The 11,472-nt window shown below is 43.8% G+C and overlaps 1 pseudogene; it reads left to right on the top strand.

Moving 5' to 3' along the window:
* The first annotated feature begins 9,644 nt into the window (after positions 1 to 9,644).
* Positions 9,645 to 10,235, top strand: LOC109377897 (60S ribosomal protein L19 pseudogene; annotated as a pseudogene).
* Positions 10,236 to 11,472: the final 1,237 nt, after the last annotated feature.

Genomic DNA, 11,472 nt, shown 5'->3' with positions numbered 1-11,472 from the left:
TCCAGTTGGTACAAATCCATAATGAATAACTCCTCTGATATCAAAAAAGGTCAGCAGCATCATTGAAAACAAGTTCGCAAACTTAATTGCCAGACCTCATATGTACGCACTGGAAAAAATCTGCGTATAATTGAATCCATCCAGTTCAGACTGCCTTGTTCAAGGGTCAACTGTAGTCTCATATTGTGAACAGGCTGGAGAAGCACTGAGCAAGGATTAACAATTACAGGCACACCTCCGTTTATTACACTTCACTTTATTGTGCTTCACAGGTGTCGTGTTTTTTACAAGCTGAAGGCAAAGCCCACCACCAGCAAAAAGTTTACAACTTGTTTTATTGCAATATTCACCCTATTATGATGACCTGGATTGAAACCTGCAATACCTCTGAGGTCTGTCTGTATTTACTGAGTGTTGGCTGTGTGCCAGGCTTAAGGTAATGTCTGTCATCTGGCGCCTTCCTTCAACTCTCACTACGCCCTATGGTGTAGACCAGCGCTTCTCAAATTTTACATGCCCACAAGTCACCAGATCTCAGAATCTGCATTTCTGACTAGCTGCTGGGTGATAATGCTGGCCCAAGGACTATACGTAGAGTAGCCAGAGGTACCTCTGTTTTTCAAAGGAGGCAAACTGAGGCCCAGGGATGTGAAGTGACTAACCCCAGCTCACATAGCCAGCAAGAGCCAGGGCTGGAATGGCACCAGGATGTGACTGCAAAGTCTCTTGACAGCTGGGCTCTGCAGAATTTCCACCTGGAGTCTGATCGGTAAGGGCCTGTGCACCAGGCAGAACTGCATCTTGTCCCAAAGGTCTTGGACAGGTGCTGAGGTGTTTTAAATGCAGCAATAGCAGAGTGAGGTTGGGCTTCTAGAAAAAGCCCCTCTGGTGGCCTTAGGAAGAAAAGTTTGGAAGGAGAATTCCTGGAGGCAGTGAGTGGGGGCAAATCAAGGAGAGCCCCCCAGAAGAGGCACTTGATTCCTTTGGGTTACAAATTGCCCACTAGCCTCCTCTTTTCAAATGCAACCCCCTAGTGCAGGTGTGACAGGTTTCCCTTAACATGGGTGAGCTTTTTAGCCACACCAGACCCAGGGCCCAGAGGATCTGAGCAGAGGTTTTGGCTCCTGGGTCCTCTAGCTCCCTTGATCCCACTGGGAAACAGTAGCTCTCTCCCCCACCTAGGGAAGGCAGGAACCCTCCCCAGAAGTGGCATTAGTAACTAAGATGTCCCATTGTCCTTAAGCTTCAGCTCCATTGTCTCCTCCCACATGACCAAGGGAAATGCCCAGGAAGATGGGAGAGGGGTCCTGACCCTGCTCAGCAACTTATGAAGTAAATGCCAGGTCTGAATCCAACAGAGCCAGGACCCCAGAGTCAGGCTAAGGGAGAATGGGTTCCCGGGGTTTGGGTCTGTCCCCCGAAATTCCGATGTATTTGCTACACACATCAGCCCCCAAATAAGCACAGTGGTTAAGAGTATGGGTTCTAGAGCCTAATGCCAGAATTTAAATCCTGACCTTGCACCCTGCTAGTTGTGTGACCTTGGACAAGTTACTCAACCTCTCTGAGCCTCTATCTCCTCATCCACCCAATGAGGATAAGAAAGAAACTATCTCACAGGAGCTATGTAAAATGGTTAGGTTGCCTGGCACATGGTAGGTCTGCTCTGAGTGTGTTTTAATAAATACAAGCAGGAATAAATGAGAAACCTTAAACCCTGTGCCCTTATTCCTAGGAATACAATTAGATTCTCATCACACCTGAGGGAAGGCAGAGCCTCATGCAAGCTCATCCTGCACAGAAGGAAGCTGACGCTCAGAGCTCATGGGCACATGGCTAGTGAGTGCTGGAGCATTGAGGGCTAGGCCGGGTGCCCAGAGGAAACGTGGCGTGACACTGTCGCTGGAGAGCTGCTTTAGCCAAAGCCCAAAGGCATGTTGTGCCCAGGACAGTGGACCAGGAGCAGGAAGGTCTGGATTTCAACCCTGCTGTGTGAACTTGGGCTAGTCATTTAACCTCTCTGGGACTCAGTTTCTTATCTAAGAGGTAGAGATAATTCCTACCACAAAAGTCAAGAGTTTAATGAGATAAGGTGCTCTGCTTAGCCTAAAACAGTATTTCTTAATGGCGTGTGTGTGTGCGCGCGTGCATGCATGCGTGTATGTGTGCGTGTGTGTGTGTGTGATTTTTGGCAATGTCTAGAAACATTTGGCAATGCGGATTAGACACATCTAACCCAGTGTCATCCACTAGAAATATAATGTAAACCCCATATGCAATTTCTAATTTTCTAGTAGCCACACTTTGCAACATAAAAGAAGCAGGTAAAATTATAGTGATGTATTTTGTTGAATTCATATAAAAAATATATAAACATATAATCAACATAACAAATTATTAATGAGATGTTTTATAATTTTTACTAAGTTCTCCAAAAACACACACTGGCCCCAAACCTGTGCATCTTCCTCCCCAACCCTAAAACATAAACAGGGGCCGGCTAAGTGGCGCAGTGGTTAAGAGCTGGCTTGGGACTCCAGAGGGCCCTGGCTCGGATCCCACATATGAGGGCCAGTGACACTGCCCTCTATAGCTAAGATGCTGAACAACAGCTCAACCTGGAGCTGGGCTGCCATGAGTTGCCGGCGATGGCGTAGGCTGCAGCCACTGCTGCAGTGGGTTGCCATGGGCTACCGTATGTAGCCAGCAGCCAGCGTGAGCGGCCAGCAGCCGCAGTGAGTGGCCGTCCAGAAGCCAGCGACTGATCTACCTCGCCTGGGAAGAGCGCAATGATGGTGTCAACTTGGGCCAGTGAAGCAACGCCCTCCACAACTAGACTGAAGAACAAAAGGACAGCAACTTGTCTGTTCCCCTTTCCCCAATTCCCCAGTACTGTTCCCATCCCCCATTTCCCCAATAAAAATCTTAAAAAAAAAAACATAAACAGGTCCGTGGACCCCTAGAAGGCCGACGAATGCAGTCCATCAGTAATAATAATGATAACTGAGAACTTACTGCTTATCACATGCTGCCCTAAGCCCTCCATGAGCCTTATCATGTTTAAGCATCCAATAATCCAGTGAGGAGGATACGATTATTAATATTCTTGCCCCCATGTTACAGAGAGAAAACCGAGGTACAGAGGAGGTAAGGACTTTACCCAAGGTGACCCAGCTAGCAAGTGGTGGGTCCAGGATTTCAGTCCAGGCAGCCTAACCCCGGAGTCTCTGCCAGGAGCCACAGAAACCATTGGAGTGTCCACATACATGCATTTCTCCAGGGAGCAGGTTCTGGGGGCCTATCTGATTCTAAGTAGGAGCCGGGAACCCTCTGGAGAGTATGGGCAACTACTTTAGGATGTCTTCTTTCTCCAAAGAAATTTCCACCATCCTCCTGTCTCAAAGACTGGGGAGGGGGCCACACATCTTAGCTGGCACCTTCCACAGTGTGCCCTAGGGAACCCTCACTCTGTTCTAAAGGAAACTGCTTCTTCCCTTTCCTCTCCCCCTGTTTTGGGTATTCCCCGGAGGATATTCCTTAAATTTACTAATACCTGACTCTCTTCTAATAGTTCAAACCTATTCATGGACCCCCTGGAGAAACTGGCTTCCCTTCCCTGACCCCAAGGCCCCGAGAGAGAAGGCCTGTCCACAATGAACACTGACCTGTCTCTAGGTTTTCTGGGCACTGGGAACAAAGAAATGAACAGGACAGACCCTGGGTTCCCTTCCTCAAGGAAGGCAGGCCTAGCAGGGAAATCTGATGTCATTCAACAAATCCTTACCTAGTTCCTTAATGACACCTGAGGCCTGCACCCTGCCAAAGCAGCTGGCTTTTTCAGCTGAGGCCTAAGCTGCTACAGAAGACTTTGAGGAGGAGAGTGAGGGGGGATTTAACGCCCCACAGGGAGTCCCAGGCCACGGTAGCACCAGTTTTACTTTCTAAAGCCCAGGTCTGCCCTTGTCACTGGTGACACCATCTCTACAAGGCTGGATCTGACCCCAGGATAACACCTCTACCCTGCCACTCCCACGCCCACTGCTGATGACTCAGCCTCCGCTGCCTCCATTGTTCTTCACCCCTCTGCTCCCCCACATTCCCACAGCTTCATGGTTCTCTGTGTGAGGCCTTCATCATCTCTGGGAACAGCTCCAAGTGTCTTACAATGCTAAGAAACTGCTCATTATTTAGCTCTGCTAGATATGGTCCGGTCTCAATTCTCTGAGTGATTTCTTGGACATACCAGCCGGCTCTCACTTCAGTGCCTTTGCACTGGCTGTCCCCTGTACCCATCCATATGGCTCCCTCCTTCACCTCCTTAAGGTCTTTAATCAAATGCAATCTTCTCAGCAAGGTCTTCCCTAACTACTTAATTTCAAACTACAATGCTATGTACAGCATGGTAACTATTGTTAATAATACGGTATTGTATATTTAAAAGTTGCTAAGAGAGTAGATCTTAAAAGTTGTTGTCACAAGAAAAAATATCTTGTAATTATAAATGCTGATGGATGTTAACTAGACTGATTGTAATGATCATTTCACAACACATGCAAATATCGAATCATTATGCTGTACACCTAAAACTAGTATAATATTATGTCATTTATACCTCAATAAAAATCATAATTAAAGAAAACCCTACAGTCCTGTCTGTACAAAAATTTGTAGATGTTCATAGTAACGTTATTCATAAAAGTCAAAATGTGGGAACATAGATAAACACTATATCTGCCACATTCCAGGGTTACATCAAAATTACAACTAAATTATAGAACAATCAACCTAGAGAATACCTAAAACTAGCTGAACAGAACCCCCATAACGAAGGATATAAAGAAGAGGCCACATCAAGACTGGTAGTAGGGGTGGAGACACAAAATGGGCTGACCCCAAACCCACAGGTAGTGGTTGAATACCTGGAAAGACACCTCAACAGCAGAGGTGCCCCCTGAAGAACGAGGGGTCCCAGCTTCACACCGGGATCCCTATCCAAGGGGTCATGTGCTTGCTGGGAAGATGAGTCCCCACAGCATCTGGTGGTGAAAATCAGCAAGGATTCCAACTATCCCCATGAGACAGAAGGCGCTGGGAAACCCAGAAGTCCTCTTAAATGGCCCACACACAGACTCACTTGCTTACAAGCACTCACTATGGCTCTGGCAAAGAGGCAGCAACTTGAGGGGTGCCAGAGACATACAAAGAAAGTTTGAGTTGTATGGCTGCAGGTAAAGGGCTAGAGCAGGAGTTGGCAAACTTTTGAGATGGAAGATCCAATCCTGTCCCTCACAACAATTTAAAAACTATTCGAGAGCCATAAAAAAAATGAAATCACCATTATGTGAATAATATTCTTTAAAAATTTTATAAATGAAACTATGATAGTTTTACTTTCATTTTCAGTTTTACTTCAGAGCCACATGTACATACCCAAAGAGCCACATGTGGCTCGCGAGCTGCAGTTTGCTGACCCCTGGATTAGAGGGACAGCTGCCATTATCCCTGTGTGGAGCCTACCTCACATGTAACCTACAGGAGGGCGCCATCTAACCTGTGTTGAATCTACCACCAAAGTGCCAAATCAGAGAACCCATTGCTCTGGTGAAATCCGTATGTGTGAACACTGCATTAATAACTTGGGCCCAGCCCTGCCCAGCTAGTGTGGCATTGTCTGGGGTATTCTTAACTCCTGGGCAGCCAACCCTGCCTCACAAGCTGTGAGAGGCTTGTATAACAGCAGTTAGCCCGCAGCAGCCTGGGAAACTTCCTATGGTGGGTAATCATCACTAGCTTGCCCTGCAGCCCTTTTTGTGCAGCTCTCTCAGGGATCTGTGGGCCTGAGGCAAATGATGACTGACAGCGGTAGTCTCAGGGTGTTTTTCAGAGTGCTCACAGGCTCAGCACTGCCACAAGAAAATAAACTGCATTAACTTTAGGAAAACCACTGGTCACACCCCATGACTCCCTGGGACCCCACCCAACTCAAGTGGCATCACTGGGGGCATCACTAGCAACACTGGGTCAACCAGCCTGGCCCAAACACCTAAACAGGCTCTTTCATTGGCTGAGCCTTATGGACAGCTGGCAGGTGGCAACAGGCCTAGGGGTCCCTGAGCCTTTAGCTAAGCTTCCCCAGGTCCAATACTGGTGGCAGCCAGCCTCGGCTTACAGTGAGACCACTCCCACATGCCTCCAGGTCCTGCACAGGCAGCAACAACTGCCTATAGCTTTCTAGTTTCTACCAGGTAGCTCTAGGTGGGTCACAGGTAAGGCTGAAATTGGCCTGCACGGAAACCCCTCCAAAGAGGCACCAGAAACCACACACACAGAAGCCGGCTTCACACCACACAAGAGCACTACCCAATCAGCCCCACAAGTGGCACAACCAAAGAACCAAAGGGTGGTCTCAACAGGCACAAGATCCTGCAAATCCCCCTCAGAGGAGTCAGCATACACTGTAGGCATAGCCAATCCTCACAGCCAGTCTGAGAGTCAGTCCCAGCTACTGACACACCAAAAGCAATCAAGGCTCAACTACAACAGAATACACAAAAAACATACAAGGGACACTCCTGGAACAAATGCACAGGTAATCAGACAGACTATCCCATGAGACCACACAAGACACCTACTACATAAGGCCACATAGCAAAGACTGACAGACGTAGGAGATCTATCTAAACCACAGAAGCAAACACAGAGAGGCAGCCAGAATGAGGAAACAAAGAAATATGTCCCCCAAAAAAGAACAGAAAACTCCAAAAAAAAAAAAGTAAATGAAACAGAGACAACCAACCTACCAGATAAGGAGTTTAAACGCTAGTTATAAGAATGCTAAAGGAACTTAGAGAGAACTTCAACAAAAATACAGTAAGCATAAAAAAGGACATAGAAACCATATTTAAAAACCAGTCATAAAGAATATAATAACTGAAATGAACCATACACTAGAAGAAATCAACAGCAGATTAGATGAAGCAGAGGATCAAATCAGCAATTTAGAGGATGAGGTACCAGAAAAAACCCAATCAGAAAAACACAAAGAAAAAAAATAGTTTAAGGGACCTCTGTGACAACATCAAACATAACATTCATATCATAGGAGTACCAGAAAGACAAGAGAAAGAGCAAGAAATTGAGAACATATTTGAAGATATAATGACTGAAAACTTCCCTGGTGAAGGAAATAGACATACAAACCCAGGAAGCACAGAGTCCCATACAAGATGAACCCAAACAGGCCCACCCCAAGACACATCATAACTAAAAATGCCAAAGGTTAAAGACAAAGAGAGAATCTAAAACAGCAAGACGAGGACCGGCCAAGTGGCGCGATGGTTAAGAACTGGCTTGGGACGCGATGGTTAAGAACTGGCTTGGGACGCCAGAGGGCCCCGGTTCGGATCCCACATATGAGGGCCAGTGACACTGCCCTCCACAGCTAAGATGCTGAACAACAGCTTGACCTGGAGCTGGGCTGCCATGGGTCGCTGGCGACAGCGTAGGCTGCAGTCCCCTGCTGCAGTGGGTTGCCATAAGCTACCATGTGTAGCCGGCAGCCAGCATAAGCGGCCAGCAGCCACTGTGAGTGGTTGTCTAGAATCTGGCGACTGATCTGCCTCACCTGGGAAGAGCGCAATGATGTGTCAACTTGGGCCAGTGAAGCAACGTCCTCCACAACTAGACTGAAGAACAAAAAGACAGCAACTTGTCTGCTCCCCTCCCCCCATTTCCCCAGCGCTCTTCCCATCCCCCAATTCCCCAATAAAAATCTTTAAAAAAAAAAAACAGCAAGAGGAAGGAAACTAGTAACTTATACCAAGGTATGATAATTAAGTTTGAGAACTTGTTGCAACAATGTTGCTAACATTTTTGATATCAGAGGGATTATTCATTATAAATTTTTACCAACTGAACAGTTAACCAAGTTTACTATTTAGAAGTGCTGAAAAGGCGGTGTGAAAAAGTTAGATGATCTGAACTTTTTGCCAACAATTCGTGGCTGTTACATCACAACAATGCACCAGCTCACACAGCACTGTCTGTAAGGGAGTTTTTAGCCAGTAAACAAATAACTGTATTGGAACACACTCCTTACTCACCTGATCTGGCCCCTCATGATTCCTTTCTTTAACCGAAGATAAAGGAAATATTGAAAGGAAGACATTTTGATGACATTCAGGACATCAAGGGTAATAAGATGACAGCTCTGATGGCCATCCAGAAAAAGAGTTCCAAAATTGCTTTAAAGGGTGAACTAGGCACTGGCGTTGGTGCATAGCTTCCCAAAGAGAGTACTTCAAAGGTGGCTGTAGTGATATTCAGCAATGAGGTATGTAGCACTTTTTATAGGATGAGTTCGTGAACTTAATTGTCTGACCTCGTAAGGGAACCCCCATAGATTGTCAACTGATTTCTCCACAGAAACTTTGCAGGCCAGAAGAGATTGGCACAAAATATTTAAAGTGATGAAAAGCAAGGGCCTACAACCAAGACTACTCTACCCAGCAAGGCTACCATTTAAAATTGGAGAGGTGAAGAGCTTCCCAGAGAAGAAAAAGCTAAAGGAATTCGTTATCACCAGGTCAGTATTACAGGAAACGTTAAAGTAAATTCTTTAAGAAGGAGAAGAAGAGGGAAAACAAACAAACAAACAAACAAAAAAGGATAAAAAATATGAATAATAAAATCACAATAACTAATGTATCCATCAATAATCACTTTAAAAGTAATTGGATTAAATGTTCCAATCAAAAGACATAGGGTAGCTGAATGGGAAAGAAAACAAGACCCATACATATGATGTCTACAAAAGACCCACCTCAGATCAAAAGGCACACATAGACTGAAAGTAAAGGGATGGAAAAAGATATTTCACATAAATGGAAATGAAAAGAAAAGCTGGAGTAGCAATACTTATATCAGACAAAATAGAGTTTAAAACAAAGACTATAATAAGAGACAAAGAAGGACATTACATAATGATAAAGGGATCAATCCAAGAAGAGGACATAACCTTAGTAAACATCTATGCACTCAATACAGGAAAGCCTCTATATATAAAACAAATATTGACCGACATCAAGGGAGGGAGAGAGCCATAGTAACACCATGATAGTAGTAGTCTTTAACACCACATTGACATCAAAGGACAGAGAAAATCAACAAGGAAGCAGTGACTTTAAATGACACACTAGAGCAGATAGATTTAATTGATATTTTTAGAGGATTTCACCCCAAAAGAGCAGCATATACACTCTTTTCAAGTGCACATGAAACATTTTCCAAGATGGACCAAATATAAGGCCAAAAAACAAGTATCATTAAATATAAGAAGATTGAAATCATATATTCCATCTTCTCTGACCACAATGGTATGAAACTAGAAATCAATTAGAAGAAAAAAACTGAAAAGCAAACAAATACATGAAGGCTGAATAACATGCTACTAGATAGCGAGTGGGTCAACAATGAGACCAAGGAAGAAATCAAAAGACACCTTGTGACAAATGAAGATGAAACCACAATGACCCAAAAATCTATCGGACACAATGAAAGCAGTCCTCAGAGGAAAATTCATAGCAAAGACCTACCTGAAGAAACAAGAAAAGCTTTTTTTTCCTGTCATCGCTGTGACCGCAGCCATGAGTACACTCAGGCTTCAGAAGAGGCTTGTCTCCAGTGTCCTCCGCTGTGGCAAAAAGAAGGTCTGGTTGGATCCCAATGAGACCAATAAAATCGCCAATGCCAACTCCCATCAGCAGATTCGGAAGATGATCAAAGATGAGCTGATCATCCGGAAGCCTGTGACTGTCCATTCCCGAGCTCGATGCTAGAAAAACACCTTGGCCCGTAGGAAGGGCAGGCATATGGGCATAGGTAAGCAAAAGGGTACTGCCAATGCTCAAATGCCTGAGAAAGTAACCTGGATGAGAAGGATGAGAATTCTTTACTGACTGCTCAGAAGATACCATGAATCTAAGAAGATTGACCACCATGTGAATCACAGCCTGTACCTGAAAGTGAAGGGTAACGTGTTCAAAAACAAACAGATTCTCATGGAACACATCCACAAGCTACAGGCAGACAAGGCTCGCAAGAAGCTCCTTGCTGACCAGGCTGAGGCCCACAGGTCTAAGACCAAGGAAGCATGCAAGCTCGGTGAAGAGCAACTCCAGGCCAAGAAGGAGGAAATCATCAAAACTCTGTCCAAGGAAGAAGAGACCAAGAAATAAAGCTCCACTTCTCTTACCTGTACATAGTGGCCTGTACTTAAACTCAGCTTTTCTAGCCATTATCCAGTACATGGATCGATCATTCAATAAAATAGCCGTCATCTGCCTAAAAAAAAAAAAAGAAAAATCTGAAATAGACAATCTAAATTTACACCTAAGGAAATTGGAAACACAACAGTAAACAAAGCCCAAAGTGGGAAGTAAATAATAAAGATCAGAGTGGAAATAACAAAATAAAGTTAAAAAACACAATACAAAAAATCAGTGGAACCAAGAACTGGTTCTTTCTTTGAAAAGATAAACAAAATTGACAAACCTATAACAAGATTGATCAAGAAAAAGAGAGGACCTAAATAAATAAAATCAGAAATAAAAAAGAAGTGAGAACAGAAACCACAGTAATACCAAAAATTTTCAGAAAATACTGCAAGCAATTATATGCCAACAAATTGGACAATCCGGAAGAAATGGATAAATTCTGAGAAGCATACAATCTTCCAAGGCTGAATCAAGAAGAAACAGAAAATCTTAACTGACCAATTACTACTAATGAAATCAAATCAGTGATTAACAAGCTTCAAACAAACAAAAGTCCTGGACCAACTAGCTTCACAGGTGAATTTTACCAAATATTCAAAAAATAATTAACACCTATTCTTCTCAAACTATTCCAAAAACTTCAAGAGGAGGGAAGGCTTCCAAGCTTATTTTATGAGGCCATTATTACCCTGATTCCAAAATCAGACAAAGACACTACAAAAAAAAGAAAACTATAGGCTGATATTCCTAATGAGCATAGATGCAAAAGACCTCAACAAAATATTAGCCAACTGAATTCAGCAGTACATTTAAAAGATAATACACCATTATCAAGTAGGATTTATTCCTGGTATGCAAGGATATCCACAAATCAGTCAACTTGCTGCACCACATAAATAAAATGAAAAATAAAAAATCATATGGTCATATCAACAGATGCAGAAAAAGCATTTGACAAAATCTAGCACCCATTTATGATAAAAAAAAACTGTCTGCCAAGCAGGAATACAACATATCTTAATATAATAAAGGCCATATATGAGAAACCCACAGCTAACATCATTCTCAATGGTAAAAAGCTAAAAGCATTCCCCTTAGGAAAGGAACAAGACAAGGATGTCTTCTTTCATCACTTTTATTCAACATAGTACTGGAAGTCCTAGCCACAGCAATCAGACAAGAAAAAAAATAAAATGCA

The sequence above is a fragment of the Hipposideros armiger genome, unplaced genomic scaffold, assembly GCF_001890085.2.
Source record: "Hipposideros armiger isolate ML-2016 unplaced genomic scaffold, ASM189008v1 scaffold_1614, whole genome shotgun sequence".
NCBI lineage: Eukaryota > Metazoa > Chordata > Mammalia > Chiroptera > Hipposideridae > Hipposideros > Hipposideros armiger.
Note: the sequence above shows the minus strand (reverse complement) of the source record. Positions and strands in the feature narration are given on the sequence as shown.